General features: G+C 33.9%; 2 long non-coding RNA genes across 2 annotated transcripts in view; both read right to left on the bottom strand.

Moving 5' to 3' along the window:
• LOC140608583 (uncharacterized) overlaps positions 1-13007 on the bottom strand; it is a 1020376-nt gene that overhangs the window by 860278 nt on the left and 147091 nt on the right. The gene's annotated exons all lie outside the window — the stretch shown is intronic.
• Positions 3174-13007, bottom strand: part of LOC140609418 (uncharacterized) — a 71055-nt gene continuing 61221 nt past the window's right edge. The window contains exon 3 of the long non-coding RNA XR_012011249.1: positions 3174-3310. This is a non-coding gene — a long non-coding RNA (uncharacterized lncRNA). The remainder of the gene's footprint in view (positions 3311-13007) is intronic.

Raw genomic sequence — 13007 nt, 5'->3', positions numbered from 1 at the left:
TCATAAGCCATATGACATAATATTGCTATTGTCTTTATTTTTTAAAAGATTTTATTTATTCATGAGAGACAGAGGCAGAGGGAGAAGCAGGCTCCATGCAGGGAGCCCAATGTGGGACTCGATCCTGGGACTCCAGGGTCATGCCCTGAGCCGAAGGCAGGCCCTCAACCACTGAGTCACCCAGGCATCCCAACTATTGTCCTTATTTTGATTATTGTTTTTGCTATATCCATAATCTTAATTCAACTGAAATTTGCATGCTTTTTGGGGGGTTAAGATATTTATCGGGGAGTTAAGAAAGACATATAAGCTAAATAATTATAATGTAAAAATATTAAATCCTTGGTAATTTCATCACTTTGCTATTTTCTCAGAAAGTTGGCCTTTCCCATTTAGACTGGACAAACTAACTTACTTTATATTCATGAAATACTAAAATGGCATATTTTTCAAAGTTCTCTTACCCTTTGCTTCCACTTTTGACATACGCATATTGCAAACCTACTTAATACAATATTTGTAATTACCTAGGATGCTTTTTACTTTAAACAGAAATAGATAAAGATAAAACTAACACATGCTTTCATTGCCTTTGAATAAATGTCAAGTAGACCTAAACAACTACCAGGGTATTTTCCCTTGTAGGAGTGATCATCATAGAGCTGTGAAATTGTCATTCTCTTGTCCCTAGTTTGTATTTATTTCTTTTGTAATACATTATTGGGTGAAGTTATTTGTCAATCTTGAGCCTTGCCACTAGGAAAGCGATAAAATGGTTTATTCTCTCCACTAAAAAAGATGATGGAAATGTCTATCACATAAATAAAAGAGATAAAATGGAGCAATTTAAAATATAATCCCCATGAAACATTAGTATAAGTGGTGAAGTAAAGACCTCTGCAAATTCTCTCCTACATAAAAGCAATGATAAAACTGACAAAATAAAATGTCAGAATCAACTTTTTCAGAACTCTGGAAATTAGCCAAAGGTTTACAGCAGTTCAAGGAGTGTTTATTCAAATAGGGTGATGGGAGGCTGAGTTTTGATAAGAACAGAGAGCTTTGTGATGTCTTAATTTACCTATTCCCTATATCATTCTGTCCAGCCCTATAATACACTTAAAAAACCAATGGCGACAATCATGGTGAAGCCAATAGCTTTGCAGCTACCAGAGGAGTCAAGTAAGATTATAGGTCTTTCAAAGTCTTATTCCTAAAGAGTTGCTATTATTTGACCAATCTGGTAGTTCTCCGTACAACACCACTTCCAAGACCGTATTTGACCTGACATGGAACTCCTATAGAGGAATAAACTTCTCTCCAGGAATGATCGTGAAAAACCATTATAGGGAACTGATTAATTTTGGTCCCCTGACTTGAAAATAAGACTTGGGGCAAATGGTAGGTAAACCAAAAATGTTTGAAAGGAAACATTGAAAAATAAGATGTCCATAGAATCCTAAAAAGCTCCAGCATATTCCTGGGGAGCTGTAAGGCCAAACACTTAGATATAGGTCTATGTTTTTGCCTAGGAAAGATTTGAGACTGCCTTAAATGCTCTTCTTGGCCTGACATTGAGGCTTTGCTTAAGCAGGAAATGAAGACAGAGGCAGAATTGTTACCTGACTGGCTGAGTGTTGAAGATGTGCTCCAACACACATACAAACAGACACACAGCCTCTCATAAGAGGTTGTAAAACACAGAGATTACAGGTGGTTAAGGACATCTCTGTGCAATCATTAACTGACCACTAAGCTAACTGAGCAGAGGCTCAAGTGGCCAAACCTGGCAAGGAATATTGACTTTACAAAATTAGCTCTGAAAAGATATTAAGCAAAGAATAACAACATGCCCTGGAGATGATTGAGATTCTGATTTCCAGAACTGATGTGTTATGTTACTTAAATTTGAAGGTTTCAGCAAAAGATTATCAGACATTCAAAGAAGTTGAAAACCAGCAGTTTAGAGGAGACAATATTTATTTTCTAGAGCCATAGAATATTAAACAAATTATATTCTGTTTCTTACCATGAGATACTAATTTGTACTGGATTATCTCCCTCATTGTAAATAATGAAAACAATGAAAAAAACATATGTTATAATTGTTTATAGATATTGAGCTAAAGGTACGGGATGTCATGGGATGTTAGTCCCATAAGAAGGAAAGTAAATGATGTATACTCTATTATCACACTGGGTTTCTGCCTGGAAGTATTATGGGCAAAATTTTAAGGAATGATATAATTAGCAGAACACCCAGTTGTAGAGACAGTAATCAGAATAGAAGAAATTATGTGTCTGGAATCTGAGAAATGTGAATTGGAAAGGAAGGAGAGAACCACAGAAGTGTACATAGGATCCTGATGATTCTGTGGGTAAATAATAAGCCTCACATGAAAAGAGTGAAACTCTGTAAGTCCAGGCAAATGATGAGTCCTTATGTGTCTACAAAATTATGTCTAGAATGATAAGTGGATTTAACAAGGTTGCAGGATAAAAGATTAATATAAAAATCCAGTTATATTTATATATGCTAGCAGTAACAATTAAATATGATATTTAAAAACATTTACGCTAGAATAAAATAAAATATGTACAATATTGGAACAATAAAAAAACTGAAATATTGCTAAAAGATATTGGAAATACCTAAAAATATACCATGTTCATGGATTGGAATACTTATTATTGGTAAGTTAACTGTGCCCAAATTGATCTACAGATTGAACATACTTTCAATCAAACAAATCCCTATCCACTAGTACTTTTTGTAGAAAATTGAAGGGTTTATGGAGAAAGAGTTAGAAGTAAAGGTAGAAAGAAATATATGTATTATATAATATACATATATATTATATACATCTGTATAATTGAGGGATCTAGAAAAAGCCAAAAGAAAATTTTGGAAAATACCACTATTTGATTCTAAGACCAGCTATAAAGCTACTTACTATAAGTAAGAATGATACTGGTAATTGATAAATATATACAACAATGTCATTGAATAGATAATCAAGAAACAGACCCATTATTTGTCCATTATATCATAATTAAGCTGAAAAAAAATATATACCTACACTTTAAATGGTCAATTTATGTTTTTAAATGATGCCATAGAGGAAAAGAAAGGTTTTTTTTTAAGATTTTATTTATTTATTCATGAGAGACACAGTGAGAGAGGCAAGAGACACAGGCAGAGGGAGAAGCAGGCTCCCCTCGGGGAGCCTAATGCAGGACTCGACTCAGGATCCCAGGATCTTGTCCTGAACTGAAGGCAGACATTCAACCACTGAGCCATCCAGGTGCCCTGAAAAATAAAGTATTTTTAACACATAATGCTAGAACAACTGGGTAGCCATAGGGAAAAAAAAATCGGCCTCAATCATCATGTCACAACATATGTGGAAATTATTATTCAGCTGGTAGGGAGGCTAAATGAGACAAAGATTATACAACACACATTTTTATATGGTCAAACAGAGACATTCCATGAGGCCAGGCAATTATCCCGGGCATTTACATTTGATAAATGAACTGTATGCCTACAAAAATATTTTTCAGAAACATTAATAGTGAACCTATTAATAATAATAATATCCAATACTGGAAATAGTTTGGATGTCTATTTATAGATGATTGGTGATGTACGTACATTAGAATACCACACAGAAATGAAAAAGAAAAAAGAAGATAACCACACAACTTGAGTTCATCTCAAAGCATTATGCTGAGTGAAAGAAGGCATGCACAAAGATTTATGTTAGTCACAACTCATTGAACCTAATACTTAACATGAATTAATTTTATTGTATATAAATTATACTTCAAAGAATGTGATAAAAGATATTTCAGGGGAAAAAAATCCCATTATAATAAAGTTAAAGTTAAAAGCTAAAGTCAAAACTCTTTATAGTTTCACAGAAATATTTTCACTGAAATATATTTAATTTGAAGTCTTTTAATATTTAAGATGAAAATAGAAATCAAAATCCTATATGGGAAATTCTTAACAACCAGTTTGATTGATTCAGATTTTTTTCCAGGGAAAATATTTTTTTCCTTTCAAAAAATGAAATGTTTTTATTTAATAATGAAATTCATGAAACCTGTTAGGTTTCCCTTATTTACTTTAGATACCAGAATGCAGTGACTAAATATGCTTTCAACTATATCAGTGTTTTCCTAAATAGATACCATATTTGTTTCCTTCTCATTTTACATTTAAATTAGTGTAAGTATGTATACAAGTACCATATTGTATATGTGAGTTTACTGCAAATACCTTTATACTTTAAGTAGATTAACAAATGCTTTGATTACAGAATTACTTAACAAAAAAGAAAAAAATTATCAGCCTTTTCCTAGTTTTAGTAATGAAATGTCACATGTAAAGGCTTCAGCCTTTTTATGGACAAAATCTTTTATTCTCCAAATATAGATAATATAAAATTCAGTGCTCTGCAAAGTTTGGTGTTTTTTATTTAGAAAAGTTGTCCTGGGGATTAGTGCATTTATTATGTCATTATGTCATATTATGTCACCTCATATATGTCCGGTACTCAAGAGGGAGAGGGAGCAGACTCCACGCTGAGTGGGGAGCCAGACATGGGACTCAATCCCATGACGCTGAGATCATGACCTGAGATGAAACCTAGAGTCAGGCTCACCGACTCTGCCACCCAGGAGCCCCGAAATTCAGCTTTTAATTAAGGTGAAATTTTAGTGCCCATCCCAAATTACCTTTGCTCTCAGCATAATACCTCATTGGTAGTATTACCATTCCATATTACCTTGGCTGGTCATGGTTCTTTACACGGTCAGGAGACTCAGTCATTCATTTCTTTTGGGGTCTGGACCATTCGTCGTCCTGCCTGAATTAGTCTATTGTGGTTTTCCATTGACCTAGATCACGGCATGGTTACTAAGAGACATCCCAAAGAATCTCCTGTGTCCCCGACACAGTCTTCCTTCCTTCTTTGGTACAGTGGCACAATTCTCCTTAGAAACGATCATCAGTGGCCCTAGCCAAGATAATAATATAGTAATAACTCATTGATTTAGTCCTGGGGAACCCAAAGTGACATAGTAATAGTCTTAACTTAAAAACAATCATTATTAATACTTTTCCTTTTTGATAAATTCCTTAGGGTTTATCTATTTAGAACAATGATGTATGTATGTGAATAATATACATATATACGTATGTTATATATCATATTACAATATCCTACGATATAGGAGATATCCTCTCGTATTCCTGACATTGGAAATTTGTGTGTTCTCTCATTCTTAGGGACAGTTACTAAAGGTTTGTTGGTTTTACTAATTTTTTCATAGAAATATTTTTTGGTTCTAAAGATTTTCTCTCTATTGTCTACCTGCAAATCTCTTTCATAGAGTTTTTAATTCTCTTTTAAATTTCCCTTCTAGTTTATGTTTAATTTGTCCTTTTTTTTTTTTTCATCAAGCTTGTGGTGGAATTTGGGTCACTTATTATACATCCTCCTTGTTTAATCATTGGGAGCCATACATTTTCTATTTATTGTTCTAGATTTATTCCACATACTGAGCATGTTGTGCTTTAATTATCATTTAGGTCAAAGTATTTCCTTTTTTTAAAGATTTTTTTTATTCATGAGAGAGAGAGAGGCAGAGACACAGGCAGAGGGAGAAGCAGGTTCCCTCAGGGAGCCCGATGTAAGACTAAAACCCAGGACCTTGGGATCGTGACCTGAGCCGAAGACAGTGGCTCAACCACTGAGCCACCCAGGTCAAAGTATTTCCTAATGTTGTTTGTGATCGACAAATCCTTGACTTATGTAGTAAGTTTACTAATTTCAAAACCTTTGGACATTCTCTAGAGGTCTTATTGTTATTTATTTTTAATTTCATTCTATTTCTGTTAGAGAATCTGTCTATACCTTTTTGTCCATTTGGTATTTACTGAGTCTTATTGCGTAGTCCAGAAACATGAACATTCCCTATACACAAAATAGAGGCGTTCTGCAGTTTTTTGTTGCGGTGTTCTATACGTATCTGTGTTAGATTAGTTTTGTGATAGTGTTTTTTGAATTTTCTATATTTAAATTATTTTTTCCTTTTTCTTCATTACTGAGGTAAGCATTTTAATTCTTCAATTCCGAAGGAGCACTGTTTTATTTTCTCTTTAAGCTCATTATTTTTGTCTCATATCTTTTTAAGTTACTTTATTATACTTTTAGAACTATTTTGTCTTCTTGATGAATTTACATGTCATTGTGAAATCCTCTAGTTTCTGATAATATCCCTTACCTTGGAGTCTATTTAGTTTACCATTAATACAGTTAAGTGTGCTTAGGGTTTACATAATATCTCCTCACCAATGTACTTAGACTTAAAGTGTCTGTAGCATAAATTGATGGTATCTGTTTATTGATTTTAATACATTCTGAGAATGTTTGCTTTTATTATTGGTACTTAGTCATTTTACCTTTAGTATAATTATGTATACAATTGTGTTTAAGTTCACCTTTTGTTCATTGATTTTGATCTACCATAGCTGTGATGTGATTCATTTTTCCTTCTATTCTTGAGATGTTTGTTTCCACCTTATACAATTTTTTTTCATCTTGAAGAATTTTCCTTGCTATTTCAGTACTGTGGGGTTCTATTTTTTGTTAAAATGTTTTCACTTGTTATAATTTCTAAAGTATTTTTATTATACATAGAATTCTAGGTTAACAAAGTACATATTTTTAAACAACTTAGTTTCTTTTATTGCCTTTTTTACTGTTACTGATAAGAAACCAGACATTTTTCCTATCTTGCATTTATTTTAATAATGTTCATTTTCTCTGACTGTTTTCATTATTGCATCTTATTTTTGGTTTTAGCAGTTTCTTTGTGATTTGCCTAGGGGTGTGTGTGTGTGTGTGTGTGTGTGCACATGCGTGCGCGTGCAGGTGTGTTTAGTATTTTTTTCTCTGTGTGGTTCAGTTTAGATAATTTTTATTGGCCTCCAAAAATGATGTGTTTTATACTAGTAGGCAGACAATTTCAGGTGAATTGCCTTGATCTAGAGTAGAGTTGGTTTTAGGTTTTATTTTGGTGAGTTTATTTCAGTTCTGTCTTTAGTCTTAAACTGTACCCCTTAATCCTATTATTCAACCCTTATCCTTAAGGCATGATTTCTGGATTTTCGCTGACACTAAGAGGTTTTTGCCAAGATCCTTTAACTCAGCAGGTTTTGTACTCCTAATCCTGTCTATACAGCTCTGGGTAGCTGCTTTCATCTCTTTTCAGCAATTTTAGACTTCCTGATGTGGTTTCCTGCTGTGTTCCTGCAGGGTGCCCTCTCAGCCTCCTTTTGCACAGTTAGAAAGTCAACCATAGTTTTGAGGTGAAACTGTGTATTGATTGGATGGTTCATTCACCCTTCTGTTTCTTTTAGCTGAGATTCTCCTCTCTTAGTGTGCAGCCACTCTGGAAACCCAGCTTCAAGTTCTGATTCCATAATCCAGTAAAGTATCTTGTATAAATTGAAAAGTTTTGTCCATTATGTTACTTTATAAAATATTTTTTTCTCTTAAGCTTGGTTTCACTCTGATTTTCTGCTTTCATCGGTTTTTCATTAAAGTGTTCAAACTGTTATATTGCATTGTACTATATTTAAGATATAGCATATTACATATTGTATATATTACACGTATGTCATGACATATATAACATATGAAATAATATGTATTTGTAGTTTATATAGTTTATTACCTCTGGAGAAAGGCTAATTAGATATAATTTATTTTGTTATTAATGGAACTTATATTTCTGAAAATCAATTTTTGTTTTAGATTTATTTTAAGTAGAAAAATACTAAATTCATTTCAAAATTAAAATATAATTAATTCCTAACATTCTTTGTGGATGTTTAAAACACAAAATGAAAAATAAAACAATATCAAATAAAAATACTGGCTATGAAATGAATTGATCATAATAATGTACTAAATGTTTGGTGCTTTAAGTTTATAAACGTAGTTACCATTTTAATTGTTCTAACAATAATCCTACGAACCAAACACTATAATCTCTTATGTACAGATGACAAAGGGATATCAGAAAAATAAAGTGACCCACCCAGGTTCTATTATTAGGAGACAAAGCCTTGACTTGTGCCTAGTTTATAATAACAAATCCAGTGTTGAGACTCAAATACCAAGGACTTTTTCTATGAAGATCTTTTGAAGTGCCTTAAAAGATGGAAGGTTGATAAAACTGTTTCAGTCAAGACAAGGACACATGGGAAATTTTGGATTGGGAAATTAAAAAAAAAAATAGGTGTACCATTTATGAAATCAGAATTTCCTACATTCTAAAACTTGCATCAGGTAGTTTTTATATGGTTAGTGAACAAATAAGAATTTTGTTTTAGTGGTTCAATGGTTGAGCGTCTGCCTTTGGCTCAGGCTGAGATCCCAGGGTCCTGGGATTGAGTCCCACATCAGGCTTCCCACAGGCTCAAGAATTTTGTTCTTTGCAGTTCTTTCTCTGTGGGAGACAATAGCAGTTTGAAAGTGTAGATCCTGTTTTTGTATTTTTTGGGGACTTCATCAAGATAAGAAGCTTTTGCACAGCAAAAGATACCGTCAACAAAACACAAAGACAACCTACAGAATGGGAGAAGATATTTGCAAATGACGTATCAGATAAAGGGCTAGTTTCCGAGATCTATAAAGAACTTATTAAACTCAACAGCAAGGAAACAAACAATCCAATCATGAAATGGGCAAAAGACATGTTCTTTTAAAAAATTTTTAATTGCAGTTAGTTAACATGCAGTGTTGTATTAGTTTCCAGCCTGCAACTAGTGGTTCAACAATTCCCTGCAACACCCTGTGCTCATCACAAGTGGACGCCTTGATCCCCATCACCTGTTTCGTCCATCCCTCACTCACTTCCCTTCTGATAACCATTAGTTCTCTATAATTAACAGTCTGTTTGTTGAGGTGTCTCTCTTAATTTTTCCCTTCGCTTGTTTGTTTTGTTCCTTAAGGTCCATATATGAGTAAAATCATATGGTATTTGTTTTTCTCTGACTGGTTTATTTCACTTAGTAATTATATTTCCTATTTTTAAGCACTTGGAAACCTTGGGAAGGTTCTCACTTTTTACTCCAGATGAAGTCTTTCCTTTAATGATGAAATTTGGCACCCACTCTTTTCCCTGATCCTAATTCTTCTTCTTCCACTTCTCCTTCTGCAGTCACAATTTTTCAATGAAATCTGAATATCTGGGATATTGCCTGCACACGCACACACACACACACACACACACACACACACACAACCTGCATTTTCATGCATCATCCTCTAAATAAATGAGAATAAATCCTTTAAATAAATGAGAATCCTTCTTTGTAGCTTTGCTTGGGACTAAAGATAAGTGTGGGGAGAGGAAAAAGAAGTCTGTGAAAATCCAAAATGTTATGCCCTGCATACTAAGCTCAGACACACACACACATGCACACGCACACATACACATTTGCTACTACTTTTAGTTCTAAGAAGAATGTGCTTCAAAATAAAAGAAATTCATCAGTGTTAAAAAATCCCTGCAGATAATGCTTCACCTGAATTACCTTCTTCAATAATTCAGATACTATCATGACAGCAGTGAGATCTGCTGAGGCAGATTGTTCTGCAAGATTTGTTATGCAAACCTGTGTTCTTCTGGAGTTTGGGAACCTATCTTTACTGTCCTTTTTTTTCTTTTTTTTCATCCTTATTGTTGTTAAATGAAATATGCTTTCTTCTTTGTTTCATTTTCATACAACTGGGTAAAAAGCCAAAATAACTAATTGTTTATGACTATTCACTAATTATTTTACAATATAAAAACTTACATTTTGATTCTCATCTCACATCCATAGTCTAGGAATAAGTCCTAATCTATATCCTCTCATTATCTTTGTGTAGGATTGTATTTGTGCAGGCTTATTTTTGGTTCCCATTCTTGACTTATGGGGTGGGGGAAAATAAATATATAGGAAAAGCTGCAAGTTTAAAATTTTACATGCAAATGTAAATTAATATTATCGTTCAACTGTAGTGGCTAAAATTGATTTATAGGGTATCTAGGTGGGCTATTTAACACACACAGCTATAACCGTACCATCAATATATTGAAGAGAATGATGTTTGGTGAGTCAGTTAGTGTTTTACCTTGCACAGGGGAGGGAATTAAATATTTTTAGGATACTTGAACTTCTATTTAATAAGATGCCAAAGATAGATGCATGTTTTCAGTTTTGAACTCTGTTGTCACAGTATTTCAGATTCATTGTAGGACACAGTGTAGAAATTAAACTAGTCTCTGGATAAGGACACAGCTAACTAGACAGTGGCAACAACAATAAAGCTCAAAACTGCTGAACTTTCGCATCTAGATGTCCCATACATTACTCTTCTCAACATGCTTAAAGTTTAATTAATGACAGCTCCCCCCCAAAAATCTGTGATGTCTAATATATTTCTGAATACCTAAAATTTTGATGCTGAAACCAAAAATATTATTCTTATCCTTGATTCCTCCCTCTTTCTCAGATGTCATTTCAAATGAGCCAAAACCCCTGTCTTATATTTCCTGATCATTTTTCTAAAGCAGGCTCTTCTCTCCTTCCCTACTGTTACCACCTGGGGCCAGATCCCCCTAACTGTTGTGAAAACTTGTTAGTTGAGCTCTTAGCCTTCAATTTTGTCTGTCTGTTTCATTTCCACAACAGCAGTAAGTTATTCTAAGGAACTGTGGAGGCTCTAAGCAAATGGCTATCTGAGACTGGTTTATAGTTTCAAAATGCTTGATAACAAGAGAACTTGTGTGTGAAACTGCATTTGTATTATGTTTGTAATAAGATTTCAAAAATATTAAATATTCCCTCAAAGAATAGAGGAGACTATTTGAAGTGGGTGAAAGGCTGTTAAATTCCCGCAGAAAACCCTTCAAGCCATAGCTGCTAAGAAACACATCTTCTCCCCATTTCTGCCTCCTGCTCAGATCCCTTTAGCAATGCCCTGTTATTCTCAAATCGCGTGGTTCAGAAGACTCTTTGAGAGCTGACGTCTCCATCAACATCTTAGTTTCTTAGCACATCTCTTCCTCCACTTGCTCTGTCTGCCTCACACAAATATAGCCACTTGCATTACTGTAAATAGGATACAGCCTTTGAACATTGTCTTCCCTCCGCCTAGAACACACTCCAGCCTGGCTAACTCTTCGGTAATTAAACAAATGACAGATTTCAGCTACACTATACACTCTTAACAGACCCTAACACTTTGAAACTGCAGGTGCGTAAATATACACACACACACATATTTATACTTCTATATGTATATATAAATATACATAATAAACATTTATATACTACCTGTAATAAATGTGCGTGTGTGTGTGTGTGTGTGTGTGTGTGTAATGCCAACACTTATGCAACTAGCTATGTACCAAACTCTAGTAGTGTTTTCCAGAATTGTGTCAGGAAGAACAAAAGAAGGAAGAATAAATTAGTATGATCAATATAAGAAAATAAAAGCAGATAAAGAGACAGAACATTTTGTTCTGCTGTAGTCACATAGCTCTGCTTGATGACCACCCTCGAGAAAAACATTAAAGAAGGAAGACAAAGTTGTAAGAATTCTGTTATTCTGTATTTTGGAGACAAATAGTCTGGTGCTAAGATAAAAGCCAAAGAAAATCTATAAGGGTGGAGGCGTCTCTACCTCTGACTTGGAACTGGAAGGGATTCCAAGACTTGCTATTTTCCAGTGCACAGTATTTAGCCGAAAGAATGAGCTAAAATCAAGGGCCTAATGTTAGAGCATGCATGGTGTGCAAAGACATTGGTCAGGGAGCTGTTGTAAAAGACCAAGTGGCATAGATCAGCGACTTAGACTAGGGTTGTAACAATGGAAAAGACTAGAAATGCTTGGATTTGACATAATTTTTTAAAACAGAATCAGTAGTTTGTCCTAACAAATTAGAGTCCGTATGTGAAAAGATGAGACTCCAACTTACTGAATCTAAGCAGCTGGTTGTATTCTGAGGTTGTGAGACAAGTAGCATAAATTGCTAACTGTCTAACCAATACACAGTCTAGCTTTCTGTCTTAGTAATAGATCCTCACATTTTAAAATAGATTTCAAAGGATATGTGGAGAGCAATGTCTGAGAAATTTTATTCTATCAACATAGTCTTGGTGAAAATAAGCAAGACTAAAGTTAAAAAATCTCCACAGAACAGTTACAATGATTAGCTGCACCAACACCTAATTCTCACTCACCAAATTCTATCTTCATAGAATTTTTCTCTCACTTTCCCTGTTCCAAGGATCTGTTTTTAAACATAAAATGAATATTTCCACCTCTTCTCAACCCCCTACAACAGCCTGGATATAACCAGTTTAAACTTGTTTTCTGATTCTGTCCAATTCTTTTTATGCATTTTTCTCAGAGATGTAATATTTTGATTAATTCATTTTTAGTACCTTGCTTCCAATCTAAATTAAAAACAACATCATTTCTGCTCACATGTCATAGGAGTCACATGACCACAACTAACTTTGGAGTTAGAAAACTATAATTCTCCTCATGCACAAAGAAGGATCAGAAATGCTGTGGTTTTGTCTTCCACAATTAGACCATATTTTTTGTGGTACTTTCTTAGTTTATTTGAGTACCATGGGATAATCCTCCTATCACTCTACTTTAAGCGTGCATACCCAGCCATCAATTAAAAAATTTAATGCAAAAAATTTAATGTAAAAAATTTAATGTAAACTTTAATAAAATAAATAAAGACACATTCAATAATAATAGTCTCCAATATTCTGAGATTGAAAAATTAATATTATTTTGTTAAAAATTGAACTTCAAGTATACCTTTAATTCCCTTCACCTATTTCACCCATCCCCCTACCTACTTTCTTTCTGGTAACACCTGCTGTTCTCTATAGTTGGAAAACAAATATTAGAATA

This window comes from Canis lupus, chromosome 18, assembly GCF_048164855.1.
Source record: "Canis lupus baileyi chromosome 18, mCanLup2.hap1, whole genome shotgun sequence".
Classification (NCBI taxonomy): Eukaryota; Metazoa; Chordata; class Mammalia; order Carnivora; family Canidae; genus Canis; species Canis lupus.
The sequence above is the reverse complement of the archived record's forward strand: the minus strand, read 5'-3'. Positions and strand labels throughout refer to the sequence as shown.